A 22,327-nucleotide genomic window follows, 5' to 3' on the forward strand; every position below is an offset into this window, starting at 1 on the left:
ATGCAGCAAGGAGGTTTTTATATAATAACTGGGTTTTAAAAATACATTGGTTGCATACTGATACTCCGGCTTTTTCTTTTGGGATGAGGAAATAACTGGAACTATACATTGTTTTTTACAAGACTGAACGTCATATTTGCTTGCATGATGACAGTTAGTCAGAGGCTGTAACAGGAATCTGGTGTGAATGAGTTTGGCCGGTGTTTCTCATTATTATACAGCCTGAGCCAAAAATGCTGGATTCAGATGTTTTTGTATTTTCATGTATTTGAAATCCCCATCACTGTGCATGTTTCAACATGTCCTTATCTTTATGGACTTTTGAGAGCTTAGTGGTGAAAAAAACCCCACAATTATGTTTGTGGACAAGTAACTGTTCACCTCAACTGATTGAAACCAATGTTCTGTAACATCAGGTGTTTGGTGACAACTTTAAGACAACCACAGCTCCCCCTGCCTGTCCCCAGACAGTGCATATCACGAGGGAGGAACTCCATGATGACTTTGAGTGGGTGACCATGCCCACATAGCACTTTGCAATACTGGGAGGAGGTGTTAACTCATTCCCTTAAATTGCTATGTGTGCATAAACATGAGAAGGTGACTGAACCAATTAATTCTTCCTCTTAGGGTATCTTCAACATGAGTACCCTAATAACATGACAAGGTTTCACTGCATTTTGCTGAAGCAAAGTCTCTGTCAGGGTTCACTGAGTCCTTAGAAGATGTTCCTCTTCCAAGCACCTCTTTGTGCTTGGGAAAAAGTTTCTGTTTTGTCCTTTTTTTCTCCAAGTCGCCCATGCAATTGTCACAAGACACATAGGCTGAAACACAATTACAGAGCAAATGCCAACACATTGACCTGAAATATGGAAAGTGCTCTTTCTCTCTCTGATGAAGAAACATCAGTAGATAAATAAACATATAAATGAAAGAAAAAAAAAAAGAAAAAAAAAAAAAAAGAAAAAATCTATTCAACTTAGTAATAAGAAAATAAAGGATTCATAGATGACAATTTAGTCCTTAGAAAATGTTGAAGTTTCACCTTCAGTTGGCCCAGGAGGAGTAACAAATTGTAATCCTCAAAGTGAAAGAATTATTATTATCTTCATCCAAGGTACTGATGAATATGACTGAGAAAATAAGAACCAAAAGCAAAATACAAATAAATTTTCGTCTTGAAAAATAAGACTACATTTGGTGAGACCATTTATTACACTGTATTCCTGCTATCCTTTAGTTTTTATATGTATTTGTCTGCTTCTCTTCTCGATCTTTTATTGTCTGCATTAAGGACACAAACAAAGGAGTGCTTACCTGTGTAAGATTTTCTTTTGTGCTTCCCAAGGTGAATTCAGACTAGTGTTTTACTGTAGTGTGTCTGATTTTCCCTTCTGGCTTATTTTATGTGTTGGACATGTCTCAATAAACATAGCTCAGTGGTCACCTGAATTTTCATACTTCAATTTATTAGAACGTGATCAAAAAGTTTGACACCATTGGGACAAGAAAGGTCATTCTCAGACCTTGTATCTATTAATGAACTACTGCAAAGCTCAAGAGAAATATAATTATGCTGTTCTGTGAGAGATTTATGAAATGCCATTAGTGAAGTCTTTTACCAGTCTTCAAGGAACTCAAAAAAAAAAAAAAAAAAAAAAAATTATTTTAAAAATTTTTTAAGTTTTTTTTTTTTTTAAAAACCAAAGTATACAGGCTTTTTAGAAGAAATGACAACTACAAGTTCTAAACCACATCAGCAACTCTAGAAAGAACTTACCAGGAGCTTGGAAAAAACAGACTGAAATGAAATGTGCAAATGTTTTTAGAGGGTATAGGATGTGCCACGCAAAATAGAATTAAACTGACCTCCCAGTTTAAAATATTTGAACACGTGAATGCAAAGGTTTTGTCATATGTCTTTGTGCTGCCCATCAGTATAACTAATGTGTGTCTCCACATCATGCTGTGCTGCTTCCTCCCAGAGGACTGTGCTCCTGAATGGTGTTTAAAATAAAGCTAATGGCACACTATGTTGATCCTGAGAGGAGCCTGAATTCAGGGGTGAGATTACCCCTTCTTGGCTGACAGAGACAAAATGTGTGCAAGAAAGGATTCCTGAGATGTTTCTAAGTCAGTGACAGAGTAAAAAAGAACCGTGTCCAGCCTTTTCCCAGAAGAACTATAATGTGACATTTAGTCTTTATGTGAACCTCTGCTAATGTGTCAGATTGCAGGAGACTGTATGAACATTTTGTCCCCAAGGCAGAAATCACCCCCAATATCCCTAATGTAATGTAATTAATTAAGGTATTGCTCTTCATCAGAAGAATATCTCTGCCTGCTTTGTATAATTATAGCTGGGTTCATATTTATCAGAAACCGCTCTATAAGAGCCACATAGAAAACTTATTGAGGCCCTTCAACACTTAAATGGGGTTTATAAGAAAGTTTTCTCAAGGTCCTGTAGTGATAGAACAAGGGGCAAAAGTTAAAATGAAAGTGGGTAAATTTAGATTAAATATCAGGAAGAAATTTTTTTACAATGAGGGTCGTGAGACACTGCAACTGGTTGCCCAGAGAAGTTGTGGCTGATCCATCATTGAAATTATTCAAGGTCATGTTGGATGGAGCTTTGAGCAACCTCCTATAGTGAGAGATGTCCCTGTCCATGGCAGCGGAGTTGGACTAGATGATCTTTAAAAGTCCCTTCCAACCCAAATTCACCATTCTATGATTCTATGACCATGCAATTAATTACTCTTTGTGCCTGCCTTCCTTTGAGCTCTCATTCACAGACTCAGGGTTATATATGAAATCTTCCTTCGGGTACAATCCCTATGTTTTAATACTTTAATATAATGAACACTGTGTCTGGAGAGCTCTCTCTGAAGGGCGTTGGCAAGTGATTCATTAACCTGTCTGGAGGATGTTGCATATAGCCAACGTGACTTTGAATCACTGAGCTTACAAAGAAGAGTACAATATGACAGCACTGAGTTAAGTCATCTTTAGGGCATCTCTTCAACACAAACAGATCCTCAGCTGACACAACTGTTCCCACTTTCTGGCTGTTCTTACTAGGAAGGTTGGTCCTATTTATGAAGCAGTAACTTGGCATTTATGAGTCCCAGATTAAATTCTTGTACCTCTGCAGACTTTCTTTTTGACCTTAGACAAACCTCTTAGGAAAAGGTGTTTAAAGATATTGAACACCTACAGCTGTAAAGATGAGGCTAGTGATTTAAACGGGACATCTTTGAAGATGTCACAGAATACCAAATAACTTATTTTCAAATTGTCCTTTTAGTCTATTCTTCCATCAGTTGCCCATGAGTAGACAGGAGATTCTTATCATTCTCCTGTCTCATGGGATAAAAATCCATCAGGTCTGTGATATTTTTCCTATATTTAGATAAGAAATATGAGACTGGAAAGCTTTAATGTGGGTGTTAGATGGACAGAGGTGTGTGTCATTCTTAGTATCATCTGAAAAATGCCAGATTATAGTAGTTCTTACTTTATCATAGTAGGACAACTTTGAAATCTCCAAGCTGTGTATTTATCAAATAATATAATTATATAAAAAAACCCCTTCTGCTACTCTAAAAACACTATTTATGGCAGAATTTCTCAAAAGCACATATATTCATATAGGTAAGCATGCATACTAAATGGCATACCATAAAATCATGGGTATATAACAGAAAAATACAGCTAAAATTACATCAGGAAGCATTAGTGGCATCTAGTACCATAGGTCTAAGAACAAAACAAATACAGATATAATATTATGTTGCTACAAAAAAGTTATTTGCCTGATTATATGCTTCTGTCTGTAGCTCTTTCCATGGCTTGGAGCACGTTGAAGCGACAGATCAATATTTTCTTCCACCAAAGACTACAAATCCTTCTGACAGTGAAATCCTTATTCAAGAGATGATCACAAATACATTTTTTCCTAATTGGTTCTTATGCTGTTTGTGCAACCACAGTGTTCCTTTGTAATCATTATCTTTTCATGAGCAGAACTGAGCAACATGTGGAAAGTTTAGTGGAAAAGGCTGTTTTGAAGGATAATAACATATCAGAGCATTTGAACTTGAAAGTAATGCCCTTTGATGCAGAAAGAGTCATCTGTCTAAGTCTGTCATAATCATAACTATCTGCATCCTTTTCATTTGTGCTAAGTGCCCAGCAGAAAGCATCTCTTCCACATACTGCAATTCTTTATCCAATTGTTGGTTTTGCTCTGTAATCAGTTGTTTTGCTGCTTAAGTGGCAGCTTAATACCTATTTCTTGACTGGCCTTTGTGTGTGTTTGTGCCCATGCGCTGTGTCATTTCGTAAAGGTAAAGTGAACCTCTCGTACAGACTGATGGGTCATCCTGCAGGGTAGTTCCTCACCAAAACACAGCTTGATGTTGGTCATTGTTGGAGAATATGAGAATAAGCAGTCAGGAAATTCAGGGGACAGTTCAATTATTAGCTTCTTCCTGTCTCAGAATATCGACTGAGTCGGACAATTTTGCTGATCTGATTGAAAGCTAACCCAGAAATAGACCCAACAAAAGAATTAGTTTTATTTTGGATACTTTAGTCAGTTAGTGATCTCACAAGAGTATTATCACTGAAGTTACATAAAATAGAGGGCTGGCATGCTTGACTAAGGAAGGGAGAGAGCATGAATAGCCCTTAGTTCCTATTAAAGATTGATTCATCTGGCTGTAAAACCACAGAATTAGAGCAGACTTCACTTAATAAGTACAATTCTGTGCTGACTTTTTAGGAAGCAGCAAAAGGACTTATTTTATTAAAATGTACTTAAGCATACATTTCTTACATACAAGCATTTTAATCAGATTCCTCTTTAAACTTGTTGGTATTCCAGTTATTGCTATAACGCTTCATAAGCTACTCCCCATCGTTGCATTCTTGAACGGGGGCCACTGGAGATTAAATGAAAAGCTCCTAAAAGGGCAGACATCCCACATGATGGGTGGACTGGACTGATATTGGAAGATACGTTTTGTCCTGGGCAGACACTGCTGCATTGTGATTTTACGAATTGCTTTCCCTTTCTTATATCTTAGTCTTGACAGCTGTAATGCAGAAATAATTATATAGGCCTCTTCTGAAAGAGTATTCAGATTCATGAGAAGAAAGCATGCTGTTGGAGAAATGTGTATTACCAAGAGTAATTATGCCTTGCTAAGACCTAGGGACAAGCTGGAGTTGAATCTCTTTTTTTTTTCTGTACACACTTCATTGTTATCATTGATCAAATTTGGAAGAAAAGCATCACTTAGGTAACTAAAGTACTTGATCCCATGCCCAACTTTAGGGATATAAGAGGTTCTACTGTCATTATTGACATTGCCTGCATGGTAAGGCTTGTCACGTGTATCAGCAAGGATTGATGATGAGTTGATAATAAAAAAGGCTGTCTTTGAAATGGGTGGGAAATTTGTTTTGGATGGTTAGAATGTGGCCAAGAACAGTCTACCCTGTATCGTGTTCCTTAAAAGAAATGTCAGCCTTAAAATTCCTTTTTATAACTTCCCAGGTCCTACCACTGCCCACCACTGGACAAGTTGCAGATTCAGCTGAACACACGGGAAAGTCGAGTAACAAACAATAAAGCTAGCAGCACCTAAAGCAATTTGAGACTGTAATAAAGTCAATGGGATTTGATGTAAATGGCATCAAGTTTGTAGCAGATGTTATGAAAGTCTGCTTACATCAGATGCATTTGGTATCCATTAAATGCACAAGACCTTTGTCAGACAGCTATGTCAATTCATGTCAGAATGAAAAAACAATAAAGCAGTGGATTCTGTAAAAACTGAAGATTATGAAATAAAATTCCAGTGGATTTGATCTGTTGAGTGTTCTATTGTGTATTTTTTAAGGTTAAATGCAGACTTTCTGATGAATCCTGACATGTTTATTTCTTCCTCTCCAGCACAACTAAAATAACAAATAAATACAAAAGACTCTCCTGCAATGACTGTGTTATTATTTTTCTACCAGGTTTTGTGTGCCCGTTTTTTTGATGCACAATTCATTATTGATTTTATGGGTGGTAATAAAATAAGTAACCAACTAACTAACTAGATATGTGTCCCCCTCACCCCCAACATCAACAGAGCTCTAAGCACTGGTTTATTTGAAAAAATGTTTATGACTTTTATAGGACACTTTTGGGTAAACTTTACAATGGTCATTGAAAGGATCCTGAAAAGAATGTTACATTGCTACATAATTTTGATGTTCCTACATTGCAATGACTGGAATTTCAGGTGAATACTTATTTGGCTTTGTCAGGAGAGCATTTTATCTAGAATAACATCATTCTGTGGAATTAAAAGTATATGTATATAATGGCTAATTCGCTTTGCTCACTGTAATGACAGTACTTATGTGATGACAACATGTGCAAGCTCTAAGGGGAACAGCTCTATAAGAAAAAAATCAAACATTTGCCTGCACTTTACACACATAATGCCACACTTGCCAGAGTACTTCAAGAGCTCCTGTATTATGTTTGTAGTATGTGTCATAAACTGCACTAAGTAAAGCAGTAAAGACTAATGGCAAGCAGACTACATTGCTCTGGAGGGCAGAATGAGTTGTTCCAAAATTATTTTATATAATGGGATAAGAGAGATGACACACAAAGAAGTGAGGTAGGGGTGGACTGGGCTGGCAAGCAAAGTGTGAAGTGTGATGTGGAATAGAGAGACCTTGAAAATAACAACAGGGCTTCCTTCACTAGATGAAGTTGCTCAAACCCCTGTCCAGCCTGACTTTTAAAGCTTCCAGTGATGGGGCATCCACAATTTCCCTGTGCAACTTATTCTAGGTCTCACCACTCTCACTGTAAAAAATTCTTCCTTATATCTAATCTAAATTTACCCTCTTTCAGTTTACAACTGCACTAAATCCCACTGTCTATGTCGTGGATGAAGACAATAAATACTTTTGGTCCCAGTACAGACCCTTGAGGACACATCTTGTTACTGGTTTCCACTTGGGCATTGAGTGTAAGTCTCAGTAAGACTGTAAGTCTTTGGATACAGGCATCCAGTCAATTCTTTGTCCACCTAAGAGTCCATCCATCAAACCTTTAACTCTCCAAATTTAATGGCAAGAATGATGTGTGGGACCATACTAAAGGCCTTGCAGGAGTCCAGGAAGATGACAACAGTAGCTTTTCCCTTGTCCACTGATGCAGTCACTCCATTGTTGGAAGGCCATTAGATCAGTCAGGCACCTTGCAGAAGGTTGGGGGAGATCATATTGTCCCCCTGCTTTAGTGAGACAGAGCTAGTGTGCTGTGTCCAGTGCTGATGGCTGGACAAGAAAATCTCGAAAGGCCCCTTCCAACTTCAACTATCCATGATTCTTTAACAGGATCTTTTAATGAAAATCAGCTTATATAAATATAATTTTGTGTAGAAAACTATCCAAAGGAGCCATGAAAACTGCATAATGATCAATTTCAACATAACAAGAAAATGATTAGAAGACTGCTGATATGCTAGAGTTCTTTTGTAGAAACTCTAGTGATTATGCAAAGATGTTGTTACAGGAACTTATGAAAAATGCAACACAAAGAGATCTCGGAGATATCAGTAAGGCAAAAAAAAGTATAAAAACCCACCAAGAAGCAGCAAGAAGGCAAAGGAAATAACGTTGCTTTCACCTTGGGAAAATGCAACTTAATAAACGTAAGGAAAATAGTATTTAAAAAAGGAGAAAAAATACAATCAAATAATAATATTTCAAAATCTGGAAGTGATAATAGATAAAAAATTAAATCATTATCATTGGTGTGGGAAGTAATGTTGCAACTAAATAGCAGAGAATAATGCAATTTTTTACTGCTTACTCTGAGACCTTGCATCACAAAAGAAAGACACCTGGTGAGATAACATCCGGTATGCTCACAGATATATGGATTTTGAGGTCATTTTTATCATTTAGTGTGATCTCACTCAGCAAGAAACTTCTGAGTTCTGACATCCAATATCTTGTGGTTAAGGTTTCCTCTTGAAAACTTCTTAGAAGTTCAAGTTTCAGTATTGTGCCAAACTTGTTGGAACATGATAAAGAACAACCAGTTAGGAGGCTGTTCACATGCTGTGATTCTGCTCTTAGACTCTCTAGACTAAGAAAACAAGGTGATTAGGATCTGGAAAGAAGAGGTGGTGCCAAAAATGTGTTTTTGAAAATAAGAGTGGGAAAAGACAGTGCCAGAAAGAAGTTGAAGGTCCTAGTTGGAGGAAGCATCCTGGAAATGGGAAGAAGTCTGGGAGGAGATGTGTATAGATCAGTCCCTGAGGATGGCCAGGGACCTTGGCCAGTAGCATCCATGACCAGTGACTGTGAACAGAGGTGCAGCTTGGACCAAAAGGAGCTGGTGTGCCTGAGCATCATGGAGCAGAAGTGACCTCCTTGCAGGGGAGGGGAGTTAAGACCTGGTGATCATAGTTCTGCAGGGGAGAGTGAGTGAGTTAGATATTAAAACTAACTTTTAACTTCCGGGTGTGAATTTGACCTCACATATTCTAAATTCCTGCAGAACTCTTGGAATTTAGTTTTACATTCCTTAAATCCATGAAGTTTTCCAACTGCAATCCCACAAGAACTGTTTTTTTTTTTTTTTGTCCTCTGTACATAGATATAGACCTAGAAAGAAAGATTAATTCCCTGGATGAGGATTCATCTTAATCATCTTTAGGCATAGACAGTGCAGAGGTAACTGACTGAGCTCCCAGAGAAGAAAATTAGAAACTGTAGGCTTGCAATTAATTTTATTTATGTTAGAGGTTTCCTTTAGTAGTAGTGAATCACAAACTATTTATTTATAGTCAATAAAATAAAATGAACCTAGAAAAGCAAGTTTATATGAAATATTTCTTAGGAACATATCAATACTGTATATATGTTTATATTGTAATGGGATGAGATTCATAAGCAAATGATACAATATGGATCGTTTTGGTGCAGAATACAAGGAGTGACTTCAGTTTGTGTCAGGGGCTGACAGAGCTCCAGTTAACTGAGGACAACCTGGAAGTAAAACCTTGTATCAATGTAGACGACTGTGCGATATACATCAGTGTATTCAAATCTGTCCTAGATCTGGTCCTTCCGACTTCACTGTTGTTTCTTGTAAACTATTACACTACTTGATTACTCATTGTGGGATGTACAAACTTAAACTGGTTTCACTGTTCACTGAATCCTGTTACAAATTTTTTCTTTCCACTCACCTCATTATCAGATGCAGTGCCAAGCCCAATTTCTTTAATAAGCTGAATAGACTAAGTTCCTACAGCTCAATATGATCCATAGAGCATTTTTTGCTGTCTTCCAGCCCTCTCCCTTCTTGCACAAGTATTTTTCTGCATCCTTTACAAGCAAGAAGCACAGAACTGTTGGGGATCTTGACAGTGCTGTGTACAGAGACAAGGCAATTTCCTTATTTTTGTTTGACAGTCCTGCTTTTTATACTTCTGAAGATTATTTTAGTCCTTGCTGTTGCAGCACTTCACTGCTAGCATGTTGAGATGATATTCTATTGTTGAACAAAAGCGTTTTCTTTCTCTGACTTACTATTTTTCATTGTAAGGTACCTTATCAAGTAAGTTCAGCATGAATTTCCTGCTCTTCCACATGTTACTGAGCCAATATTTTATGGAAACAATTTTAAGATACTTTACAATACTGTTGAAGAAGAATGTCATCTTCATTATTTATCTCATCTTTTGTTTCTCATCTTCAAGATTTATCTGCAAATATTGATAAAAACTTTGAGATCTTTACTAGAAGCATTGTCAGTTCGTGAGTTCATGGATGTCTCCCCTTTAACAGCTGCTACAAGTGACTTTAATCCATTTGATGCTTTATTTGTTCTATAGAAAGTAAAATATTGTGTAGTATTTTCTCAAATGCCCTGCAGAAATTCAAGTGTGCTACATCAATACGTTTATCTTGATCAGACGGATGAAAAATAGCAGTACAGAATGGGAAGAGACATTCCATGTCATTAGTAAAGTTTTGTTTTATCACAAACGATGTTATGCAATATATTTTATAGATTGCTCTATAGAAAAGCAAGTATGTTTACCTGACTACTACAATTAACCTGGTGTATCAAAACTTCATTACTGTTATGATTAAAAGCCTTCTTTTAAATTCTAGCCTGAGTCTATTAATTATAATAATACTTTCTCGTTCCACAATTGCCCTTTATCTTAAATACTTCTTCTGTCATGTTGATATTCAGACCCAGATATACGGACATTCAGTTCCAGACATATTTATAAACATAATGTTCTTGGTGGGTTTTTTTTCCCTTTTGTCAGGTTAAACAAACCCAATTCTCTTACTCTTGGCTAGTAAAACAGTCTCATTGGTCTTGGATTTTCATAGAAATTATTTTCAGCAGTTATACTATCATCAGGAAAATGACAGGTTTACTTTACCGAGACACTCAGAGTGCCAATAATCATGGGGTTCTCTCCTTTGTGTATTGGATAACCATTTTAGCATTACACTGTTTTCTGTGGGATTGAAGTCAGGCTGAACAGTCTTCAGTTTTAGCAAGATCTATCTGTCCTACTTAAAAACATAAATTAGACTGGTGGTCTTTTCAGTCAAGATGTCTCACAACCTCAAGTATTTTATTTTTTTTATTTATTTTTTTTTTAATACTGTTTCTTGTTCTGGAAGCTCCTCAAAATAGATCTTATAACTTTCTATATTCGAAAATATTGAATATTAGCAAAGCCATCCTTATTAAAAATGCTATGCTGTTTTATTCACAGCATCAGGCAAAGCAAAAATATATGCTGAACACTTCTGCTCGTTGTGCATCCTTATCTCTTACATTTCCATTCAAATGTAACAGTGGATTCGCGCATCACTTATGAGCTCACCTTCATTGTAATATGCCTACTTACTGGGCCATGACCCATGATTTTTACGGGGCCATTTAAACTTCAGTGATTGTTTTGCTTTATCAGCTGCCTGCATTAAACTTTCTGTTTGAATTCATTATGTTCAAGTGGTTCTTCTTCCATGTGATATAGCATATTAAGCTAGAATAGTCATTTTCACCTCTTCTTTTAATCAGGGTTTTTTTGTGTAAAGAAAGATTCTCTGTGTTTATGAAACCATGGTTTTTTGTTAATCCAATAAAATGTCCTTGAAGAATTTACAATGCCCATTAACACTTTCTTCTTTAAATTTATCGCTTCATATAAAACATCATTAAGTATTGGGATGAAATTTATCACTTAATATAAAACATCATTAGTATTAGGATGTTAATGTTAATACAATCTCTTGAATTCAGAGAAAGACTTGCCTTCGCCTGTTGTAAGTGATTATAATTGATGAGAAAATCCTAAGAGTTCTGTAAGCTTAATGATGTCCAAAAGTCCAGATTATTTTTGTAGATGCAGAAACCTTTCCTTCTTCCACAATGTAGACATAGCTGTTATAGGTGACTAATCTCACTAGTTTCCCCCAGCAACTGGAGCCTGTCCAGTTCCTCTTGTAGTTTCACAGTCAGCTCTCTAATTTGCCTCTGTTCTCAGTGGTTATCATTTCTTCTTAAAAATGGCTTGTGGATTTGCTGCTAAGGCCTGTAACTATTTACTTTAAACCTGCTGCTTTCTTGAATGTGCAATTTTATCTGTATTGCAAAACCCCTTCTGACAAGATACTCCCTTTTGAAAAGGGACATATCTCTGCAAGAGAAGGTGGCCTTTCTAACGGTAAAGCAGGATGTTGCTGCAGAATGTAGTTAGTGCACAATCAGTCTATGAAATGAAGTGCACAATGAAGTCTAAGAGATTGTCAACACAGTGAAAGGAAACAGAAAGGAAGCAGCTTTTTCTGCAGGAACAGCCTGGCATGTACTTTTCAGGAAAAAACATGGTGTGCTAAAATATTTATATATGAATCAAAATGTGAACTGAATGTACATAATGATGCCCAGAAGGTATGTTGTTCCCTTACCCACCTGTTACAAGAAAAAGACTTTCCTGTTATATGAAAATGCTTAAGATAATAAATGGGGGGAAAAAAATCCTGTTCTTTACAGTGATGAAACTGCATAGTGTCACTAGTGTTGGAAGGGACCTCAACCTCTGGAGGTCAACTGGTTCAACCCTTTGCACAAGCAGGGCCAACTACAGAAAGTTGCCCTGGCCTGTGTCCAGACAGTTTTTTAATATCTCCAAGGACGGAGATGCCACAACCTCCCCAGACAACCTGTGCCAGTGGTCAGCCACCTTCACAGTAAAAAAGCATTTTCTGATGTACAGAGGGACCTTCCTGTGTTTCAGTCTGTGCCCATTGCCTCGTGTCCTGTCACTGGGCACCATGAAAAAGAGACTGGTTCTTTGCACCCTCCCTTTATATTTATACACATTAATAAGATCCCCACTGTGTCTTCTCTTTTTAAGGCTCAACAGTACCAGCTCTCTCAGCATTTACTCATAGGACAGATGCTCCAGCTCCTTCATCACCTTTGTGCCTTCATGACTTCTCTCCAGTATGTCTATGTCTGTCTTGTACTCTGAAGTCCTTAACTGGACTCAGCGCTTCTGATGGGTCTTAACAGTTCCTTGACTTGCTGGCAACTCTCTTCCTAATGCAGCCTAGGAGACTTTTGGGTGCTCTTATTGCAAGGGTGCATTACTGAATCATGGGAAACTTCTTGTCCAGCAGGACCTCCAGGACCTTTTCTGCAAAGTTGCTTTCCAGCTGGTCAGCCCTCAGCAGGTATTGCTGTACGGGGTTATTCCTCCCCAGGTGCAAGACTTCGTTTTTCCCTTTGTTGAACTTTATGATCTTCCCACCAGCCCAGTTCTCCACCGTGTTGAAGTACTACCGAACGGCAGCACAACCACTGAGTGGGAATTGATTCGTCTGAATTAGGAGGGGAGGGATTTCAGTCCATAGCCAGTAAGGCTATATGACTCCCAAATATATTTCACCTCTGGTGTTTTCCTTCATGCAGTAATTTCATATTCAGACTGATACTAAAACATTCTCATGAAAGGCTTCCATTTGACAAGCTGTGTTTTCTGATATTTAACAGCTCATATTATGGCTTCCAGACATTCTGCATTCTTTTCAGGTAATGGGTACATCCCTACTTGCCGCCTAGGTGCAGAATGAAAGACATCTGTGCTGCTAGTTATAATAATCTAACTAATAGCAGGAATATACATCACTGCTTTGGTCTCTAGAGAAGTTTCTAGATTCAAGGTCACAAGTCAAGAAAAGCATTAGCTTCTCAAAGGAGGCATTGAGGCAGCATGTGGAGAACTTGAAGGAATATCATCATAATTCCTCCATCTGGCGACAAACACTCTGTCATTTGCTGTCCTAATAAGGAACACGGTGATTAAATATGGCTAAGCACTCAGGCTAGTTGTGATTTTTTAATTAAAAGAAAAGCAAATTGTTTTGATTTTTTATCACAGGAAAAAGATGTATTGTCAACCCTTGTGCACAGACGCAATTCAATTCAAATTCTGACTAAGCTTCTTAAGCAGAGAACAAAACCCAGCATGGCCTTGTTTAGGCTTTTCTTCAGAAACACAGAAACACCTGCAACCAACTGCCTTTGCTAATGGATGGTATTTAATGCAGCAATACTCTGGGCCCATTTTTGCTGGTTTTGAAAGTACCTATACACTGTAATATTGGTAGGTCCTTTAAATATAGTACGTTTTGCATAGCACAGACCTGACTGAGTCAGGTCCTAGGAAGAAGGAAAAGCATCAGCTGTTGGGGAGTGTTTGAGGGCTCTGTTACTCTGCATATTTGCAAAATGTCTCATTCACTGCAAGAATCCAATAATTATTTTCTCTTTTTCTTCCTTAAAAAGCTGTTACATGCCATTTTCAGAGAGAAGGATACTATGCCAGAATGGAATTTTGGGGTGAACACCACACTCCTCCTTACAGACAAGTTTGAACCAAAAAAAGTAACAGAGTGCACAAAGTCAGACAGTTGAGCAGATAACTGAATAGTAGCATTTGTTGACAGCTATGTCAGAGCATCATGTCTGGTAAGAATGATCTGTTTTGTTGGCAAATCCCATTGAAATCATAGAACAACCTCTGTTAATTTCAACCAGATACTTTATCTGAAGTAGAAATGCATGCTCTGAAATGTAATATGTGTTTATTACCTTACATACCAACCAATGTAAGTACAAAAAAACTGATTTTAACTCCAGTAATTCCTTTTGCCCCAGTGATTATATGCCAAACTTACCACAGGCGAGCGGTATGCTGAAGTTCTTATCATCTCAAGTGTCTGACAGTCTACACGAAAAAAATTGTGGATCAGCTCCATTACCTATATTTCATTCCCAGTCATGCTGTTTTTCCAAGCATAAAGTCTGAGCATTGTTGTAGTTTGGACTCAATCCTTCCTTATCTATACCAGAATCTTTCACCATACTGTCATGGAAACATGCAAGCAACAACATACCCTGCCTAGTTCCTGAGGGAACTATACCCTGAGACAGTTCTTAAGAAGCACTATATTAATTCATTAAATAGCAAAAATAATACGCATATTTAAAGAGAGAGAGTGAGGGCAGGAGAGAGGAGGTTGTCAATATTAAATATGTCCATTCATCCTGTGGCAGTACTCTGAGATGTTTTTCGCATTGGTTGCTGTATCCAGTTAATCTTGTTACCTGTAAATGATGAGTCAAGTTGACAGCTTGGTCCCTATTTATTCTCATATTTTCTTTATGCTCCAAGTTTAAATAAATGTAATTTGATGTAGATGAATAAACCCCTCAGGCTTTTTACTGAAACAACTCAGGAAGAGGCTATTTTAAATAGAAATAAAAGAATGCAAAACCAGAATTACCTGAGAGCAAAATAGCAAAGCACCTCTAAAATCCTCTGTAACCTACCTACCAAGTAAAAAGTGAAAATGGAAAAAAAAAAATAATTGATAAATCCACTGTCTAATAAACTAAAGCTTGGTCAGCATCACAAACTACATGGGCATGAAAATACAAATATTTCTTTAGCAGGATATAAAGTTTGTTAGAGAAGATGAAGCAACAATGGAAAATACCCTTAACAGACACCCTGAACGTGAGATATCAACAAATTTACCTTCCACTACTGGATGATCTTAACAGCATCCTCAAAACAGGACAACAACTACTCTGATTATTAGTGTAATATGTCTTAACTCATCAGTTTATGCTCAAGATGTGTTAAAACACTGATGAAAGCCTTCCTCCTTCCTTGTGACGGGACAATAGGCAATGGGTACAGACTGAAACACAAAAAATTCCATTTAAACAGAAGAAAAAGCACTTTCTCTTCCCCTATCGTGCCACCATGAAGGTGACTGACCACCAGAAAAGATTGCCCAGAACAGTTTCTGAGACTCAATCCTTGGAGATATTAAAAACCCAACTAGATATTCCCCTGAGCAACCTGCTCCAGCTGACAGTGCTTTGAACAGGGGGTTGGATCTCCAAGTGATCTCTGGAGGTGCCTTTCCACCTCAGACAATCTGTGATTATATGAAGAAGCTTCAGTAACTTCTTCTTTATAAGATGGAGTGAACACACACAGAGATATAAATATGTGTCTCCATTGACAGTCCAACTTTTTATTCTTTGAATAATCAGTCAAGAGACAATAGAGAAACCCAGCAAGTCTTTAGAAAACTAATTTATGTAACTATTACTGAAGCAAATCTTAGGATCGAAAGCTGGAATCAGGAAACCCACAGGAGAGGTGTTATGCAAATCATATTTTATTCTGAAAGCTGGTGAGACAAGGCATATTGCCAGATGAAGTTGTATCAAGAAAAAATGAAATGATATGATAATCGGTGATGTCAGCACACCAGTGATCCAGCTCTTCTTGTGCAGTTTGTAACTGTTAGAGAAAAAATAAGAAAAGGATTGGTTTTGCACACAGCTCCTCTCAGCCATGAAAGGCCACTCAGATGAAACGTCCAGCAGTGAGTAAGAGGTTGGTGTCACAGAGTGTGAATGTAGACCTAAGTATAGAGTTCAACTCCTCTAATCTTGTTTGCTATTTACATTACTGGCTGAAGTCCCAACAGAGTTGCATGTCCTGAGTGATCTGGGTTCGTATGATTTCAAAAGCTGCATTTGGGACAAGACCCAAGTCTCTGTCCTTGCCTATGCCTATGCCTCCCAGAAGTCAATAAGAGGAGTCTGGGCTTGCACTGAGCCACTGGGCTGGGCTTTGAGCTTCTTCCCCAGCACTGATATGAAACAGGATCTGTGAGTATCTCTGTGTATGAGCAGCGTGGTTGGAAGAAAGTATGGGTAGGTCTGACAGCACAGACACAACTGCCCTGGGCTGACTTCTTGAAAGTGGGATTTGGAAATGCACTGGGGAGAAGAGAGAGAAGAGGGCTGAGGAACACTGAAAATTGAGGAGATAATCTTTCATGCTGTCAGAAAGGTTACAGAGGGCTCCATAACTCCAGGAGGAGTCAGTCCGTTCCATATATATAGCATCTGATATATTGCTCAAGACTGTCGAGACACCAGTGCAGACCAGGGAGGTTTCTGTTAGCACAGAGTGATACAATTCTTGTCAGACTGACATTTATTCTCACTTGCTTCCCTGAGAACCAGATTTCAACAGCAAGCAGAAAACTTAGAGGAAAAAGAAATAAGGAAAGACATATAAAGCTTTCACAGAATCATTCTGTGCAGATGTTAGCATCTTAGGGGTATTCACAGTGGTTCATAGACTCACAAAACTTCCAGCTGAAAGATAGATGACACCTAGTCTTATAAGCACTGGTCTCTAAACAGGCATTCATTGATTTTAATCTTGTTAAATCATGTTCTCGTTACTGAAAGACAGAAAAAAAGGAAAGAAATCAAAACCACAACTCAACAATAACCAAATTCCCCAGGAGATGAAATCAACAATTTTACTGACTTCTCAGGCTAGGGAACAGGAGTTTAAAAGAATTTAAAGGATAAGTAATGAAAGCTGTTGTGTTTTACAACGTGGTAACATAACAGAAATAAGTAGCTGCAGAAAAAGAAGATTTTTAAAGGCAAAATGTGGAGAAGACCTTGAAACAGGAGTAAGAAAAGATATTCCAGTGAGATCCAAGCTCTAATGAAATCCATTTGCTCATAAAATATATGATTCTGTATTTATTTTGGGAGCATGCTTACGAATTGCTTTGTAAGGCTGAAATTGCCATCTACACTCCAGTCACTGAGTCTCTGTCAAATTGTGGTTTTGGCTCTTTTCAAATAGAACACTATGCACCAGGAAAACCATGCATTCCAAAAGCAGAAATCAGTCTTAACTCTGAGTCCCAGCTCCTGAAATGTGCTAAACAGCAGATATAAACCAGGTGCCCCAAGTATTCATGGCTTGAGGTCTTTTTTTCCTTTCTTTTACTAAATGGCAAAAGTGTTTTCAAATTGCACAGAAAGTGTACTTGCTCTGTGCCAGTCACCTACAGAAAGAGGAAGGGTCTGGGCTGGAGTCAAGAACATGGCAGAGATGTAAGGTTTCATCCTGCTCCCAGTCTCACCAGTGACTTAAGGAGTACTTCAGGATAAACATACTCTTCTGTTTCCCCCATTTGTAGAATCACAGCAACATAAATGTGTTTAGAGCTTTAGCCATCCAAAGTGACATTATTCCTATTATGGAGACATAGCAACCAAATATCACTACAATTAATGCCACTTAATGCGCTTGCTTTGGGTGGAGTGAAACTTAATCCACTCAAGCTTGTAAAATGCTTCAAGATTCTCCAAAGAAAGCCAGCATTGGAATGTAAAGCATCAGCCTTGGAAGTGACAGCAGAGTGCACTCTGGAAGGAAGAATAACAATAATATCATTGGGTTAAACTCTGCAAACTCAGACAAATTTTCACATTTCTTTCTCACAGCATTTCTTCCCCAAGAGCATGTCTTGGTAGCAGCTCTAATCCTGACGATAAGCAGTACTGACTACAGATGAACACCAGTGCATCGTAAGGTCTCCCCCTTTTGATCCGGAGCTGGAAGGATGGTATTGTACTGAACTTATTTGCTGAGAAATGACCCTGTTACATACATGTCATATAGGTCTCTCCATTTCTATGGCAGTGTCCATTGATGCTTCAGAACAAGCGGTGGTTAATGCTGCTCTCTTCTCCTGGAGCCAGTTAGTCAGCTCTTGGGCATTGCAAAGGGAATACCTCCTGCTGCACGTGTCTTTGGCCTTAAAAATATCAAGGATTTCATTCAAGATTCCTCACTGTCTCTTTGAATAGTTCACCTGTTAATATTTTTAGGACAGGCCTGCTGACCTTTCACTGCTTTTAGCCATTTAGCATATGTCATGTTAGAAATAATCTTCTGGAAATATCCACTCCAGACAAGTGGCCAAGACTTTGCTCAGCTGATCTGTATGTCCCATTCTCAACTAGTATGGCTGTGTCAGGTGCAAACAGTATGACTACACCCTGGATTAAATACTGTGGAATTTAACCCTAGGGTCTGCCCAAAGAACTCACCTTCTAGCAGAAGGCTTGGAGCTTTGATTCAACCAGGGCAAAAATAAACACAAAACCCCATGCTGAGAGAAGTTATTCCTTGTGCCGATCATAGATACCGTGGAATGCATATGTGCCTTTAGAAAGATGCTACATATGGCTGTAAGGTTATAGAATATAAAGTTATGGCATTTCTCTAGTCCAGTGACGGATGCTGAGCACAGAGCGTTCTCCTCCACAGCCAGCAAATTACCAGGTGTTTATAGTGTTACCTTGTGCAATTTATAAAAGTCTTGTTAAGGTCACAGAGAAGTTCATCAAGACTGAAAAAAACCCACAAAACACCAAAAAACAAACAAACACAGTTATTCCATACCATCCTTTTGGAATATTTAACCTAGCCATCCCAGCAAGTAAAAAGCTATGGTACATATGCAGGAAGTCAAAATTTGGCTGTTCTAGCTGAGTGTCACTCCAGTGAGTCCTGTGTTTGAAACGAGACCTTATCTTGTTAGGGTGAGCAGAGAAATGTCCTTCTGTTTGGCTCTCTCACATAAAAGTCAGCTGCTTGTGTACCTTTAGAGATCTACTGTGCCTCATCTGTGTGCTAAATTGGTTTGATAGTTTGCAGCTCTCATATTATTCCCAGATCCTTGTTCACTGCATTTCTTTTTGTTTGTGCTTGCTCAGAGAATAGGGATTGGCTGAGAGTATACACCTCAGTGACCTAAGTAGAAATCATCTGCCAGTGAAGGGTGATAATCATCCACCAATAAAATAAACATCCAATTCTTTTCTTCCTCCTCCTTCCTTCCATTTTTCCTCTCAAGTGAGCAGCTCAGTCACTCCCAGAGCACAGTAATAGAAGGAATGAAAGACACAGGAATTACATCTGCATTTATGGGGGGCGGATCCTCACCTGGCTAAGATGTGTCATGAGCACTTGCAACTTGTGTAATGGGCATTCAATTTGATTTGTAAATGCACAAATAGCTGCCATTTTACTGCAGAATTGGCAGGGAAAAGACCTAACCCAATCCTGGCTGTTTCTCTTGTCATTGCTGAAAGTGAAATTACTGCTTTCCTGCGCCTCAATAGTTGTCAGGAGGCAGGCAGAATTGTCTAACATCTTCAGACAGGGAAAGGAATGTTATCTGCTGCACACATCCAACTGTCTTTATGTATGCATTATACATTAAAATTGTTCCATCAATATTGTCATGGTCAAATGGTCATTTCAGTAATGCAGATTTTTATTAAAGAAACGTAGTCAGAATTTATATAGAATAGAATAGAAGAATAGGATGGGATAGGATAGGATAGGATAGAATAGAATAGAATAGAATAGAATAGAATAGAATAGAATAGAATAGAATAGAATAGAATAGAATAGAACAGCACAGTTTAGTCGGAAGGGACTACATTTTCAGTGGCCAAGGTCTGTCATTCTCCTTTCTAAGCTTCACCACATTTCTTTTCATGACCACTGCCAGGCGCTGGCAGTGGCCCACCATATTCTTCAGGATTAGGTTTTGACTTTGTGGTACTTCCACATTCCTCCTGTGAATATGTGCAGAGGAATGCCAAAGCACAAGGTGTCACCACAAGTCATGAGTTCAGTTTCAGAAAAACTATTACAAGATCACTGCTTGGTATTTTAAAGATGTTTAATCTGAATCCTGGTAGCATGTTTATGCCACATAGCAACAGGAAAATGAGGAAGAGTGCGCAGACATGGAAGGATCCCCCAAAAATGTGGTTTATTACTGTATGTAAGCACTTTCATGATTGTGTTCTGCAAATACATTGCTGTAATCTGCAGTAGGAGGTAGTGAAACACATTAAATGGTTTCCAGAGCCTTTAATGAGTAAGTCTTTTATACTTCATGTCAGAGAGCAGTAAAAGTGGGCTGCTCTCCAGGGAAAGGGAAGACATGAGCTGGAGGTGACAGCCAGGCAGGCAGGGCAGTGTCCTTACATACGTGGGATACAGTCCCACAGCACCCAAACCAGAAAAGCAGAGCAGGTCTGGCCAGCACAGAGCAATGATCACATCATTAGTCCTACCAGTGAGTCAGGTCTGAGCTCAAGACAGTAAGTCAGGATCTGCAAGGTGCAAAGCCAGGCATGGACATACCTGCAGTGTAGCTCAGGCAAAGGCCAAGGGCTGGACCTCAAAGGCAGCTTCTGAACAGGGCAGAGGATGGAGGTACGGGTGAAGGCCCTGGATAAGGCTCCTCATAAGGCTTTCTCACAGCTTAGCTCTTTTCACTGAAATTTTCTCTAGGGTTACACAGCTGCATCGTATGAAGGCTGACCCCGAACACAGGCAGCTAAATTCCTGGGCTTGGAAGGGAGGAGAAAGAGTTTGCAGAGGCGGATTATAGAGATGTTTTCAGTCTGGCCAGAGGAATCAGAGCCTTACAGTTCACTCAGGGACCTGACACTCAGTGTTCCACCTCTGACCTCTGAAAACCAACCTTAACACTATCCTCAATTTATGAGACCATGAATCTTCCCTACAGCATTAAAAAACAGGATAAAAAGCAAGTAACATGAAGCTATATCTTAACATAGCCTTTAGGGGTTGAAACAGCTGCCGCACTGAATACCTGAGACATCTGCAGGAACTGGCAGATGTGACAGAGGGCTTGCAGAAAAGCTGCAGCAGGAGGCCAAGCATGGTGGAAAAGACATTTAAAATTATGCTAGTGACTTAAGTTTAGGCAGCTGAATCAAGCAGTTTATTGGAATCACCAGGACTATTTTACCTTTGTTTAATTAGATGATAAGTTTAGCTTGCAGGGGAAGCATCTGCAGATTGGCATGCGTAAGGCTTCCTGTGAAGGGGAAAGGTATGCCTTTAGAAAATGTGCTGTGTTAGACAAGCTGTTAGGGATAATTGTAAATGGTAATGTCTCTGACACTTATATGACCCATTAACTTGTCTGGCAGAATAAAACCCTAATGTCAAATTGGGCATGTGCTATTAAGAAAGTATTTTTTTCCATGGTCCCTGGGCTCAATGCCCCATAGTGAAAAAGAATAATCTATTGGTGTGCTAAAACTGGGGATGTGGATAGGGGCTGTGAGTTTTGAGACAAAGAGCGATCTATGCATCAGTGGTATTGTTCCCCTTAATTATTACTACAGCCCTGCTGATTTTGATGCCGAGAACCCCAGTGATAAAATCTGTTACCTTATTTAATAACTGAGACTGACAGATGATCAGAAGAAACAAATAGTAATGAAGAAAGGAATTCATCAGATGAATAAGGAAATTCATCTGGCTGAGCATGAAACTAGTTTCCAATGAATGCTAGAATGATGAATGTAAAGTTGTTTTGTTTGAAGGAGTCTGAGGTGCCAATTTGCAGAGGAAAAAACATGTCCTAATCCTCAACACTGCAACAGATCTGGATCAAATAACTCTGTAAACATCCTCCTCCACCTTCTTTTTTCTGCACACATTTATACATGAGCAATGAGCGAGGAAGTCTGAACATTTTCTTGGAGAAAATTTAAACGCAGTCCCCATTTCCTTTAACTTGCACATCAGTGTTTGGCAGGTGTATGTCTCATTAAGTCTCTCTGAAACCAGCATCAGTGCATCAGGGAACTACTCTTCCTGCTCATTATATACTTACAGCAAGCTTATAGTCTATGCCTCCTCTGGTAGGGATTTGTGTGTTTGTCACTTCTTGTAAGCACTAATGTAAATAGCTATAAAGTTTTTGCTTACACTGTACAGACAGAAATTAA

Source organism: Calidris pugnax, unplaced genomic scaffold (genome assembly GCF_001431845.1).
Source record: "Calidris pugnax isolate Ruff unplaced genomic scaffold, ASM143184v1 scaffold41, whole genome shotgun sequence".
Lineage (NCBI taxonomy): Eukaryota > Metazoa > Chordata > Aves > Charadriiformes > Scolopacidae > Calidris > Calidris pugnax.